The sequence below is a fragment of the Engystomops pustulosus genome, chromosome 7 (assembly GCF_040894005.1).
Source record: "Engystomops pustulosus chromosome 7, aEngPut4.maternal, whole genome shotgun sequence".
NCBI classification, from domain to species: Eukaryota; Metazoa; Chordata; class Amphibia; order Anura; family Leptodactylidae; genus Engystomops; species Engystomops pustulosus.
Window position 1 is genome coordinate 75,355,233 of NC_092417.1, and position 12,708 is coordinate 75,367,940.

General features: G+C 39.6%; 1 protein-coding gene across 17 annotated transcripts in view; it reads right to left on the reverse strand.

The window, feature by feature from the left end:
* NRXN3 (neurexin 3) overlaps positions 1-12,708 on the reverse strand; it is a 311,716-nt gene that overhangs the window by 279,926 nt on the left and 19,082 nt on the right. Inside the window, exon 1 of one of the 17 annotated variants that reach the window (XM_072116768.1) lies at positions 3,767-3,788. The exons of the other annotated variants lie outside the window; for them this stretch is intronic. The gene's annotated coding sequence lies outside the window, so the exon portion shown is untranslated. Of the gene's footprint in view, positions 1-3,766; positions 3,789-12,708 lie in introns of those variants that run through there. 17 annotated transcript variants of the gene reach the window in all.

A 12,708-nucleotide genomic window follows, 5' to 3' on the forward strand; every position in this document is an offset into this window, starting at 1 on the left:
TTTTCTATTCTCCTAATTTCTATGGGCTAGTGTACCAGGAATCTTAATTTGTTAGACTGAGGACTCCGCCACCTTCGTTTTTCCGCTTAGCTGCTAACCATCTTCATTACTAATGAGAACGCAGTTAGTTTGGTTATGGCACAGTGTTATTTATCATGTCTTCTTGTTTACCTGAGGTGGCATATGCCTAAAATAAAATTCAGTGCGTTGTCCCATTTTTTTTCCAACTTGTTAAAAGATATCAAAACATTACTTTCATTGTAATATTTCAATATATTTTTGTATATGTTTTGTTCATCATGGGCTGCCATCTTGCCAGACACTGTTTTACTGCATTCTGTAATATGTTTTATTGCAGACTCATGGCCCATAGGCAGCAAATGCTTGGAGCCGAGGTCTGTGGAGGAATTTCAAGGCATGATCTGTACACAAATGCAGTGTACATACACTGTGACATTACCCATCATCAATAGTAAATGATTGTCTTTTCCATAGAGGTGATATCATCTACTGTAATGCCATCTCTCTTTGTTTTTTTAAATTATATGACTGCACTGAAATCCCATGTAGAATTAACATGTCGATCTATTATTAAGTCTACTGTACTGTCCAGAGTGAGAATTGCAAGTAATCGAACGGTTTGTTAAATATATAGAGTGTGCAAATTAATACACACACATACATATATACACACACACACACAAACTAGAAATTGGTTTTCTGAAAACATCTTGCCTTTAAGAAGTTCTAAGACCAAGAAGTGTTTATCTTAAACATTGTGCATTACATGTTAATGCGTAAAACCATAGCAAGTAGCTGTACTTTTTAAAAGGTGTTGGATTTGTGTTTTATGTTTTACTGTTTTCCTGATCATGGTACAAACCATTGTTTTTTCAGATCATACTGTTTGTATACATGCTAAAGTAGTCCATCAATTTTCCACAATTTCTGTCTCCACTTTTATCTCTCAAATTACTGTATTTTTCCGGTTTGAGTCTGTACACTTCCTCTTCTCTGTGTACCATCAGCAAGGTTCCCAGTTCCAGCTATTAACCAACCTAGTTCCTTCTCTGAGCATTTCTAGCCCCTGTACGTTATCTCTTTTGTGCCAAGTATAATCTTTGCTTCACAGTTCCCTAAAGTGGTCATACCAAGGAGAAGTTATTAGCTGGGTAATATACATTTCTGGCTTTGTGATCTTCTTCATGCTTCGATATAGAAATACTTAGAATAATGTAGATGCTACGGTCACCTCCAACATAGCTGAGGTTACAAGGAGGTAGTGAGGGGGAGTCTCCAGAACCCTGCACAATCTGTGTTTATTCAGAGGGGCCTAATTTGCAAACAAATTGCCACAGTCACATCCTTATGCAAATCGCTTCCCTTACGGTACCGAGCTGACGGAGAAACATAAGTGTTCAGCTGCCTGAGGGTGCGAGTCTGTAAGGAAGACAGAACAGATTTACATCAAGCACACCTGCTCCACACCCATTGGATCTTCTCATATCCTAACAGTCACCTTCATGTGGAATCTAGGAGCACAATTGCCTTCTCATAGATCTGACTGGGTTATCTCGGTCATATGAATCTTAGAGTACAAACACCCTCCATCACCTTTCTCATTGTGTCAGGAATCATCCTTTCTCCAGCCCCTCATTATAAACGTATAGACAGAAACAAATCACACTAACAGAATACTTCATAATACTAACAGAATACTAACAGAAAACTTCATAGGTCTTTGAAAATCAGTAGACGATGCATATTGGACGGATGATTGTTCACTCATTATTTATATATCTACATATTTAAAAAAAAATTAAACACAACCATATAATTAAGACCTGGAGAACTGCAGCCCTAGCCAAGAGCTATAGCCATACCTACATAACACAGCAGCACAGGCTTTCAGTCACATGTCTAGAGCTCAGCACAATGCAGCAAATTGTAACCAATTTACAGAGAACAACAAATCAAGCAAGTTCCTCCCTGACCCCATCTGCGCGGAAATTAATAATTCACTCTGTATTAATGGGCATTAGGTATCATTTACAATACAGGGATCAAACATAACAATTATTTCTGCAGAAGTTGTAACTGCAGAATTAACAAAACAATCAAGCTAGAAGACCTATTAACACTCAGCCCATGAAGTATGAGCGTGTATGTATAATAATATGCATAATATACTAGGCACTCAACAGTTCTTCATCTGTAAAGACAACTTGTGGTCACACTATAAAATAGGTTAAGGGGTGCACACAGGAATATTAAAGGGAACCTACCACCACAATTCTACCTATAAAGATAGATAGGGTGGTAGGTGGATGAATGGGACGCGAGGATAGCCCTTTTTTTGGCTAATCCTCGCGTCAGGCTATCTTTAAGAAAACTTTAATCAGCGGATATGTAAATTTTTTTAAGCGGCTACTGGGGCATGGAGTAGACGGACATGAGACTACACGCCACGGCTACTGCACGCCCCAGTAGCCTCTTTTCTCCTCCTACCATTGCATCTTCGTAGCTCCTCGTAGATGCGCGCCCTCGTCCGAATACCCTGCATTCTGTGCATGCGCAGAACACAGGCCTGCGGGTGCGGGGCCGCAGCTTCGAGGCCGGAGCTACTGCGCATGCGCAGAAAGCCGGGTATTCGGACGTGGGCGCGTAGCTACGAGGAGCTGCGCGCCGAAGATGCAATGGTAGGAGGAGAAAAGAGGCTACTGGGGCGTGCAGTAGCCGCGACGTGTAGCTTCATGTCCGGCTACTTCACGCCCACTTACATATCCGCCGATTAAAGTTTTCTTAAAGATAGCCGGGACGTGAGGATTAGCCAAAAAAAGTGCTATCCTCACGTCTCATTCATCCCCCTACCACCCGATCTACCTTTATAGGTAGAATCGTGGTGGTAGGTTCCCTTTAAAGTAAATCAGTGACACTTACTCATAACTCCAAGCACTGTGACTGTGGTAATATTCTTATATTTGTTACCCATGGCCTCCTTCCTTCAAAAATCAATGTTGAAAATTATGCCAATGAGCCTCGGGGCTACTCTAGCCCTGCTGTGATCTGGCTTTACAGATTGTTACACTGTCTCAACCCCCCCTGCTCCCTCAGCACTGGAATTACAGCAGGATTGGCTCACTGTGCAAGTGCTGATGGAGCAGGGGGAGGATGAGACAATGTAAAACCCAAAAGCCAGATCACAGTGTGGCCAGGGAAGCTCCTTAGGCTCATTAGTATAATTTTAAAAGTTAAGTTTGGAAAGAAGGCGGCCATGGATAACAAATATAAGATTACCACAGTCACTGTGCCTGGATTCATGAGTAAGTGTCCCTGGTTTATCATGATGTATTTGGAGTTGGATTTGGATTTCATTTAATAGAAAGTATATACAATAATAATAATTGTAAAAAATGTTAGACATAACAAAAATCTCAGTCTTAAAAGTTACCTGTATCAATACAATGAAGAACATATGAAGAATAGAGTGGCAAGGATGACAATGAAGGTACATGTACTAAGATAAATGCATTTTTCGCACAGATGGGCAAATGAAATATTGAACTGTCATGTGTATTCACTGCAGCGTCTTACCATACAATTTTAGATATTCCACACAGAATAACACCAACAATGTGAGGAAAACAGGGAAATCCATCAGGTGACATATAATCCAGATCATAGGTGAATATGACAAGCTTATATAAAAATGCATAGCACATCATACAGATCAGACACAACACAAAGTAATAAATAAGTCATCTACCTTTACTTCTACCTACAGCCGGCAGATGGAATCCACGAGAGCAGACGGGGTGCATCACATAAGAAAAAAAGGCACATCAAACACATCATTTCAGCAACATGCCCAGAGTGACAAAATAACAAAATGATGTATGATATAGAACACAGCACACAAGACCCAGCAATGGTTGGACCCACTGCACAGATCCCTGGGACTAATAACATTTTGACACACCATAGCACTAAAGTGGTCATGTTAGGGCTTGATTTAAACTACATAAAGTACAAAATCACTAACAAATGAAGCTCATAGTAATGTCACGGTGATGTCACGGTGATGGCATAGGATACTGTTACACATTAGTTCAAGAGGCATCCTCATCGTTTAGTTACTGGCAGGTGAAAATTCCAAATATTTGACTCGGTTGACAGTTTAATAATACCATAAATTGGCATCAGATGTTCCATGGACCCAACAGAAGTATTCTTACTCCTACATTCTAATCTACTTCCCCTGGGATCTGTGCTGAGTACAAAATCACTTTGACTCTCTTGATCATTGCTCTGATTTAAGATACAAGGGTCACAAGAGAGATCAACTGGTCCTTACGTATCCCAGCATCTCTACTTGTATCAGACACCACTCATTATGAAACTTTATATATAAAGAAATGAACAAATGCAAATTCCGTGATATCAAGGATTTCTTCACACAAAAATGGAAGTCAATAGGACAGAGCCTGCAAGAAGAGCATACCTTGGTCATCAATCATGAGATTGGCCAGTCCTTGAGGCAGAGAGAGAAACAAACAAACAGAGATGGATAGAAAAAGCAAGAAAGAACAGTTACATGCCAGTTATACAATACCCCAGCAAAGGGGATTGTGGAGTCACATACTTAAGAGCACAAGTATGGCATCCTCACCACACCCTATCTCAGCTTTCTAAGCCATGCAGGAAAGCTGGGCCGTCAGCTAGTAAAGAATAGTTTACTAAGAAAAAAGAAGACCATACGACTCTCAGCCATATGCATCTCTGCAATTAGCAAAAATAAAAGTACTTGTAAATGCCATTATGTGTGATACTACTCAGGAGCCATGAGAGATCCATCTCATTCACTTGTTAACAGTGTAAAGCAGATCTGTTAAAGGATAAATATACTTTGTACTAGTAAATGATTTTATAATAAATTCAAGTTATTTCACTATGCTAAAAGTGGATGCCTTAGACAGTATAGACACTCACCTGGAATGTCATTGACATCTAATGTAGCAGTAAGAAAAGGGGAAGGAAAGAGAATGAAAGTTAAGCTGTTACCACACTTTATCAACGTTGCATGGAGATGGACATCTCATGCAACATGCCCTCCCCTCCCAACATGCTGCCATGCAAGTGACAGTCACTATGCATGAATTGGAGGTCTCTTTGTCGCATCTGTCCGCTGGGGAGCAGATAGTCACACCTGGAAGAATATTTGTTAAAATATTCATGTTTATCAAAGTGATAGACATTAAAAAAGTGCAGAATATACAAGACCCAATCTGGATTCATCATCTTTACATCTGTCACACTGACTGCTTTTACACAAGTCACCAATCAGCTAAACTTTGCTAGAAGTTGTGGCTTGTTACACAGTCCAGTGAGTAGACGTCAGCTTGCAGCATTAGGTACATTACATCTGCAGGGAGGAGAAGATGCTGCTCAGGGTACTGCAGCTCAGCAAAGGTCCAATTGATCATTAGTAATATAAGTAATACCACAAGCAGCAGGTCACAATCTCATGGAGTTTGTGATGTGCATTTTGTACTAAGCGGCAGATGACAAGATGCATCTTGCAGCATAATGGCAGTGCTGCACAGGTGAAGGCAGAAATATGGCAGAGTAAATATTTAATCTACGCTGCCTTTCATACCTTTATTCCCTGTGTTTCCTGAGACACTTGATCTCACATCACACCGAGCCTGGAGTCCACTTACCCATCCTGTTGTCCCAGTTCAAACATCATTAGGAAACACGAGCGCACAAAGTGTACGAGGAGGGGGGGGGGGGGGGGGGGGGGATGTTAACCTTTTAACTGCCGGGTGCTAGTAATCACCCATAACAATCCCTTATGCCTTATCAGGCCACAGTTCAATAATAAAAGAATTGAAAAAAAAACTCTAATCATATTTCTTAAATATCTATTATTTATATTATATATAGATTTTTAAATATCTATTATTTTAAAACCATATTATTGGCATTAACCATCTCTTATTTGCAGTTTACTTTTTTTAATAATAAATTATATTATTGTGTGCTAGTTATAGGAAATCTACCATCAAAGTCCATCATGATAAAACAGGGACACTTACTCATAGATCCAGGTACCGTGACTCTGGTAATCTTCTTTTATTTGTTATTCATCCTCTCTTCTAAAAATCAACTTTTAAGATTCTGCTAATAAAAGTCAAAAGGGTTTTACTAGAGCCCTTAGCTTCACACTGTGCAGGAGCACTTCCCCCCTCCCACTATGTGCTGAAACTTACTGACCTGAGATTACAGCAGGTAGACAGGTAGACAGCACTCTCCCATAAGGAGCCCTTCTGTCATTAGCAAAAGTTCATTTTAGAAGGAAGGAGGCCATGGATAACAAATATTACAAGATTACCACAGTGCCTGGATCTAGGAGTATGTGCCCCTGGCTTATCACCCTTGATTTTGATGGTAGATCTTCTGTAACCCCTTTTTGTGTTCCATAGTCGTAGCACTTTGGAAGTTTATACCCACTATGGGAGACACAGTGATCATTAGTTGTTTAGTCTTCCAAAAGACATGTTAATATAAAAATAAAGTAATTAGGATTTGTTTCTTTGTACTTTACAGACGAGTAAGATTACCACAGTTAAAACTTTACACTTCTTTTCACGTTTTCATTCTTTAAAACAAATAAAAAAACTTTGACTATTGCCATACAAAACACTTTAAGACACCAACATGATCTATATATTTTTATCTGCGTGAAAAAAATGTAAGTCTAAAAAGACCCATTGTTTACAATGGGTCAGAGTGCAATGCAAGTTCTGCACGTCAAAAGCACGCGCAGAAAATACGTGTGAAAAAAACCGCAAGTGTGAAAGGGGCCTAATACTTAATAATAATTAATCAACGTGTTTTCTCTTGCACTGTCCCTGCAGCCACTGCTACGCCTGTAATCAGGGAGCACAAGATTTGTGACCCAATTCCTGTCTAGTTAATCTGGCAATAGTGGGTTTCCAGCAAGACACAGATGACATTTTCCCAGACCCATCCCCCTCCATGTTGGGCTGGAGGATATGCCTTGGATACATGTAATGTTGATAATCACATTATATACTGCCTAAAATGAAACATAGCTTCTAAGGGACTTGTAATACTTCAGAGCGCTGTCGTACAGGGTTTGTGAGACCTATACCAGTTAGATACAGTACGTTTCCTACAGTTATATTTTTGGGCACCAATTGAGGGCAGGGTCATATTTTCTTACACAATAGTTAACAAAAAGGTTTTGACAGTGGAATATCTTGTGAAATACACATCAGATGGAAAAACGAAAAATATATACAATATATACAGGCTGTATACAACATGGGGACTGGTTAGCTGTATACTACACCCTCGGCTTATACTCGAGTCAATAGGTTGTCCCAGTTTTTGTTGGTAAAATGAGGGGTCTCGGCTTATACTCGGTCGGCTTATACGAGTATATACGGTATGTCAAATATGTCAAAAATCTATTCAATGCTATCAAACGTGGCCTCCAATCTCCAACACATGGGAGTGGTAGTTAAAAAAAAAATGTGGGTTCCCATTTAAGATTTTAATTTTAGATTCTGACTCTCATGTAAAAATGACATAAATTTTTCTGTTTTGGTGACAGATGTAATTGCTATTCATGAGAAGAATCCGACCATAGTCAGAAGATTGTTATCCCGAGTACATTTAAGAATCTTGTTTTCGTGGGAATACCCCTTTAATATAGAGCAGTGGTGGCGAACCTATGGCACTGGTGCCAGAGGCGGCACTCAGAGCCCTTTCTGTGGGCACCCGGGCCATCACCCCAGCGCACCAGACAGGACTCATAGTATCTTCCTGCAGTTCCAAGCAACTTAAAAGTTGCTGCTTTCAGTCACATTTTGATACTGACTTCGCTACATGGGACTGTAGGAAGAGGGAGAATGAATAGACATGGCCGAATTACCTTTGGAGGACCTCATGCTGGCCCCTACAGGTCTACGGAGGGACACTGGAAAGAAGCTAAAATGATGCAAATTTGCCATCTTTCTACGGTGTTGCTGTCATCAGGAGGCCAATATCATTGTTGAAGAACAGGGAGCAATAAGTTACTGCTTTAATTTTTGGTTGGCACCTCGCGATAAATAAGGGGGGGTTTTGGGTGTCTCTTTGGGCACTCAACTGCTAAAAGGTTCGCCATCACTGATATAGAGCATTCGATATCTGAAAACTTTATATGCAACAATATAAAAATCCCATCTTCAGAGGGGAGGTGACTTAAAGGGGTTGTCCGAGAGTTAAAGAAAAAATAGGAGCTGGGCTGAGGCAATTTTTTTTAAAGACCTTTGTCGCTCCTGACCGCGGTCCGTCTTATCCCTACACCGTTTGTTACAAGGGCACAAAGGACTCAATTTTTTTCAAACTCTCTGGTACTGGTATTATTGGATAGATTTTTAATAAATATTTGACAGTTTTATTTTTTAGAACCGATGTGTATTTTACAAGATATTCCCCAATCCAAACATTTTTGTTACACCCTGTATATGTATACACACAAACTACCCGCTCAACAAAATTATCCATGAACTGTTTGCACAACGCAGAGAGGACCCTAGCGCTCAGTGAGACTGTATCATATAACACACAGGAAACCTGAATAAAAGGCCAGCAAGTCACCTGGGTATTAAATATTTACCTCCAGTGGTATTAGGAACAGAGCAAATTAACTGCTGAGCCCAGTGGATTTAACAGTCACTCTGATCTTTTATCCACATTTGATGCCAATTCTGCATTTACACATGTTAAAAAAAACCTCTGTTAACCATTTATAGCAGATAAAGAGCAGAAGCCAGACAATTATACACATCTCATTACAGGGCATGAGGAAAAGTCACTCAAAATATAGGACAGGAGACAAAAATCATTTAATCAAACTGGATGATTATTTAACAGTAAAACCAGCCCTGTGTCATGTGATGTGTGTGCGGAAGGGGGGGTTGACCTCATTACAGCACAAACACAGATGACTTCCTAATCCTCATTATCTGTGGGATTCCAAAAACAATAATGTACAGAATTTCTGTGTCACGGCTCGCATGTCCACCTTAAAAATCATGTTCTTAATCCCACCCTGTGGTTCGCTCACCTCTACATTAAGGGTGGATCCCCTATGGAAACATTGGCGATTTCATTGTAACAAATGATTCTGCAATGGAACATTAAGCAAGAGAGATTTCTCCTGTCCAATGATCATTTGGGGCAATCTGCTGCCCAGACGGGACTCTGACAGTCTGGACCTTGATGGGGGAAGGGGGCTCAGCCAAGTGAGCCAGCATAAGATGGATTTATTGATGCACAATCAGAAAAACTACATTTCACTATTAACTCCTTTACTGCCAGATTGGATTCTTCCCTCCACACGGAGGAAAAAAAAATAGATATAGATATATATATGTAAATTCTCATAGCTCAAGACAGTTATAACTAGTCCACCTGCAACTTAAGAGTACATAGACTGGGCTCAGAATTCAAGGTACCTGTAATTAAAACAAAACAATAACTTTTAAAGTCAAAAATTCCATCCAAAAATTTTTCCTGAAATGAAAAAATAACAAGTTAAATTTTAAAAGGTTATTATTTTATGATCAGTAAACTGCAGAAAAATACATTAATCATCCAAGCTAATTCATTTAGAAAACATAGAGAGTGAAAGTTAGGAAGTTTCTTTGGGTTATATGACACAGAGCTGTGTAAGAAATAGAAAAAAAAGAAGTTACCGGTATATTGGTTGATAAGAATTAGAGTGGTGTACAATAGTATATGTGTGTGAAGCGAAGTGCAATGCTCAGCAAAAAATGTTTGGGGTGCCCTGTGGATTTAACTCCCTGCATATTTTGGTGAATATACACATGTGGGGTATGTATGAACTCCTCACATCTTACCGTTTTTGTAGGAAAATACATTAAGTAGTGTGGATGTGTACATATTTTAGTGGAAATTAAGAATTTTCATGTAAATTTTCCGATTTATCCAAGTTATGTTTGTATACATGGTAGGCTGTGTTTACTAAAAAAAAAATTTAAAAAAATTGCCAGGATAGGAATTTACTTTGGTTGCAATATTGCATGGCTTTTGTTTTAGCATTTTTCAGAGTATAAATTCTTAAAGATGTTGTGTATTTTTGGTATATATAAAATGTGTCTTTTCATGTTTTTTTTTTTTATAATTTGTGTTTGTCACAAAGTTACTTGATGGTAATACAGGCTGTCAACTGTTTAACCAAGACAAACAGTTGACCGCTTTCAAAAAATATATAAGTTTTAGGGTGCAGTCACATGCAACCTGGTGTTGCGTTCACAAACGCAACGCTAGCACCTAGGGTTGGGCCTCGGCCCATTCGTATATTTGTTTCCGTGGAAACATATGCGATTGATAAGCGGCACACAGTGGCTTGCATTTAAACAATAAAAGACACGGTGCTGGTTACCAATGCTTTTCAATGGAAACGGCGGTTTCCATTTCCAGCTGTGTCCAAGCCGTGTCCAAGGAAATTTCCAACTTTATTCAGGCATAATGTTTAAAATACAGGTGCGTTATTGGCCAACGCGTTTCAAACGGTAGCTCCGTTCTTAGTTCTTAGCTACCGTTTGAAACACGTTGGACAATAACGCACCTGTATTTTAAACATTATGCCTGAATAAAGTTGGAAATTTCCTTGGACACGGCTGGAAATGGAGTTTCTTTTCCCTGTACAAGAAGTGTTGTTGCCCTCGCAGAAGGGTGTTCCGTGCCTTGTCAGGCTTTCCACAAGGTTTTGAGGTGAGCTGAACTCTTTATTATCCATCTGAAACAGTGGTGGCGAACCTATGGCATGGGTGCAGGTTGTTGCCCCATGACAGAGTTTGCCAGACAGGGATCCTCCTACAGTCCCAGGAATTGCCATGCTTAGCATTATTTTAATAATTAATCCTGGTCTACCTCTGACTGCAGGAAGAGAAAGTAGGTGTGGACAGGGTCAGGTTATTATTGGAGCTCCTTCTGTTCAGGAGGCTGTTAAGGGTAGCTCTAATGGCAATCCAAATTTCCTCTCCTTCTGACAAAGATATTTCTGCCCTCGGGTCCATTGAAAGGTGTGGTATGTTACTGAGCAATAAGATTGCAATAAGTTACTGTTTGAATTGCTGTGTTGCCACTTTGCAAAAAATATGCAGGTTTTGAGTTGCAGTTCATGCACTTGACCTCTAAAAGGTTCGCCATCACTGACATATGCAATTGTGCCAAGCCTCGCCCACGTGAACTAGCACTGCATTTGTAAACACAACGTTAGCAGCAAGTGTGTCAGCACCCTTAAGGCTGCATTTACTCGACTCATCATTTCATCATCTTAAAATTTGTAGCTGAAAAGCAATTTTTTTGTTTATTTCAGTTTTAGTTATTTTGTGTTGATTTATTCATGTGAACATATGACTATGAGATGAGATATCCATCAACACTACACATGTTCATCTATTACATTTAGGAGGTGTGAAGCTAATTATTTTTTGTTTGGGACACATTTTACCCCATTAAAATCAATTTTTATGCATTTTTTTAATAAAATTTGCATGAAGGTTCCTATGTATATAAACTCCGTAATGCAATTTTGAAAATGGGGCAAGTGTCTGCTTTCAGAAAATGTGGTTTGTTGGGGTTTAGTGTAACATTTTATGCTCTAATCTTGTAACTTTATTTATACATGTCAAAATTGGAAAAATTGATCTGATCAATAACGCAACAAAATTTCCAGAAATGCCTGCCAGTTTAAGGATTAAGACTGTTGATTCTTACTATGCACCATCTATTAGTTGGTTTAATTTAATGCACCAAATACATTTTTGGTGCATCAACTTTTTCTCAGAAATCCATCCCCTTTTTCAAAAAAAGTGTCCCCCCTTTCGGATTGAAAATGATCTAAAACGTTTAATAAATGTGGCACAAGACATTTTATACAAATTTTGGCGCAGACAGATTGATAAATCTCCCCTATTTATTTCTGGCCTCATGCACATGGCTGTTTATACAGATCCATGTGCAAGATGCCTGTCCAAGCCACAGAGCAGGAGCTATTCTTTCCTGTTTGCACTGGAAATGTCTTTTCTGTGGTCAACAGCCAATCACACACAGCCCGCAAGCAACAAACCATGGAGCCATTATTTGAAGCTAGTGAAAGCAGAGAAAGTCTACCATACATAGTTCCACATTTATTAAAGCCTATTCACCAGGTCGATCCGGTGCAGAATCAGACAGTGCGCCATATTTATTACCGCTACTCGACAGACTTGTGTTGCATGCTCTATGTTAAAGGTGCCCCCCAAAAAAGTTGGTGCACACTTCCAGAGCAGTGCAGGGGGCACCTGATTCATGAAGGACATGCAGCAGTTTTCATGAATCTAGCACACTGCAAACTCCACAGGCAAACCGCACTTAGTGCAGTTTGCACTTCCAGTTTGCCTGTGGAGTGTGCAAAGTGCACCAGATTAATCAAAACTGGCGCATGGTCTTCATTAATCTGGTGCCCTCTGCACTGCTACGGCAAAAAAATTTGTTCACGCTGAAGAATGTGGTGCACGTCAGTTGCGTAAAATCTGACTAAGCACTAACACACCCCTTTAGGTTCACATTGTTCTGTCTAGTCAGACACGGTGCAGACACTTAAATACATGTGCAAGCAGT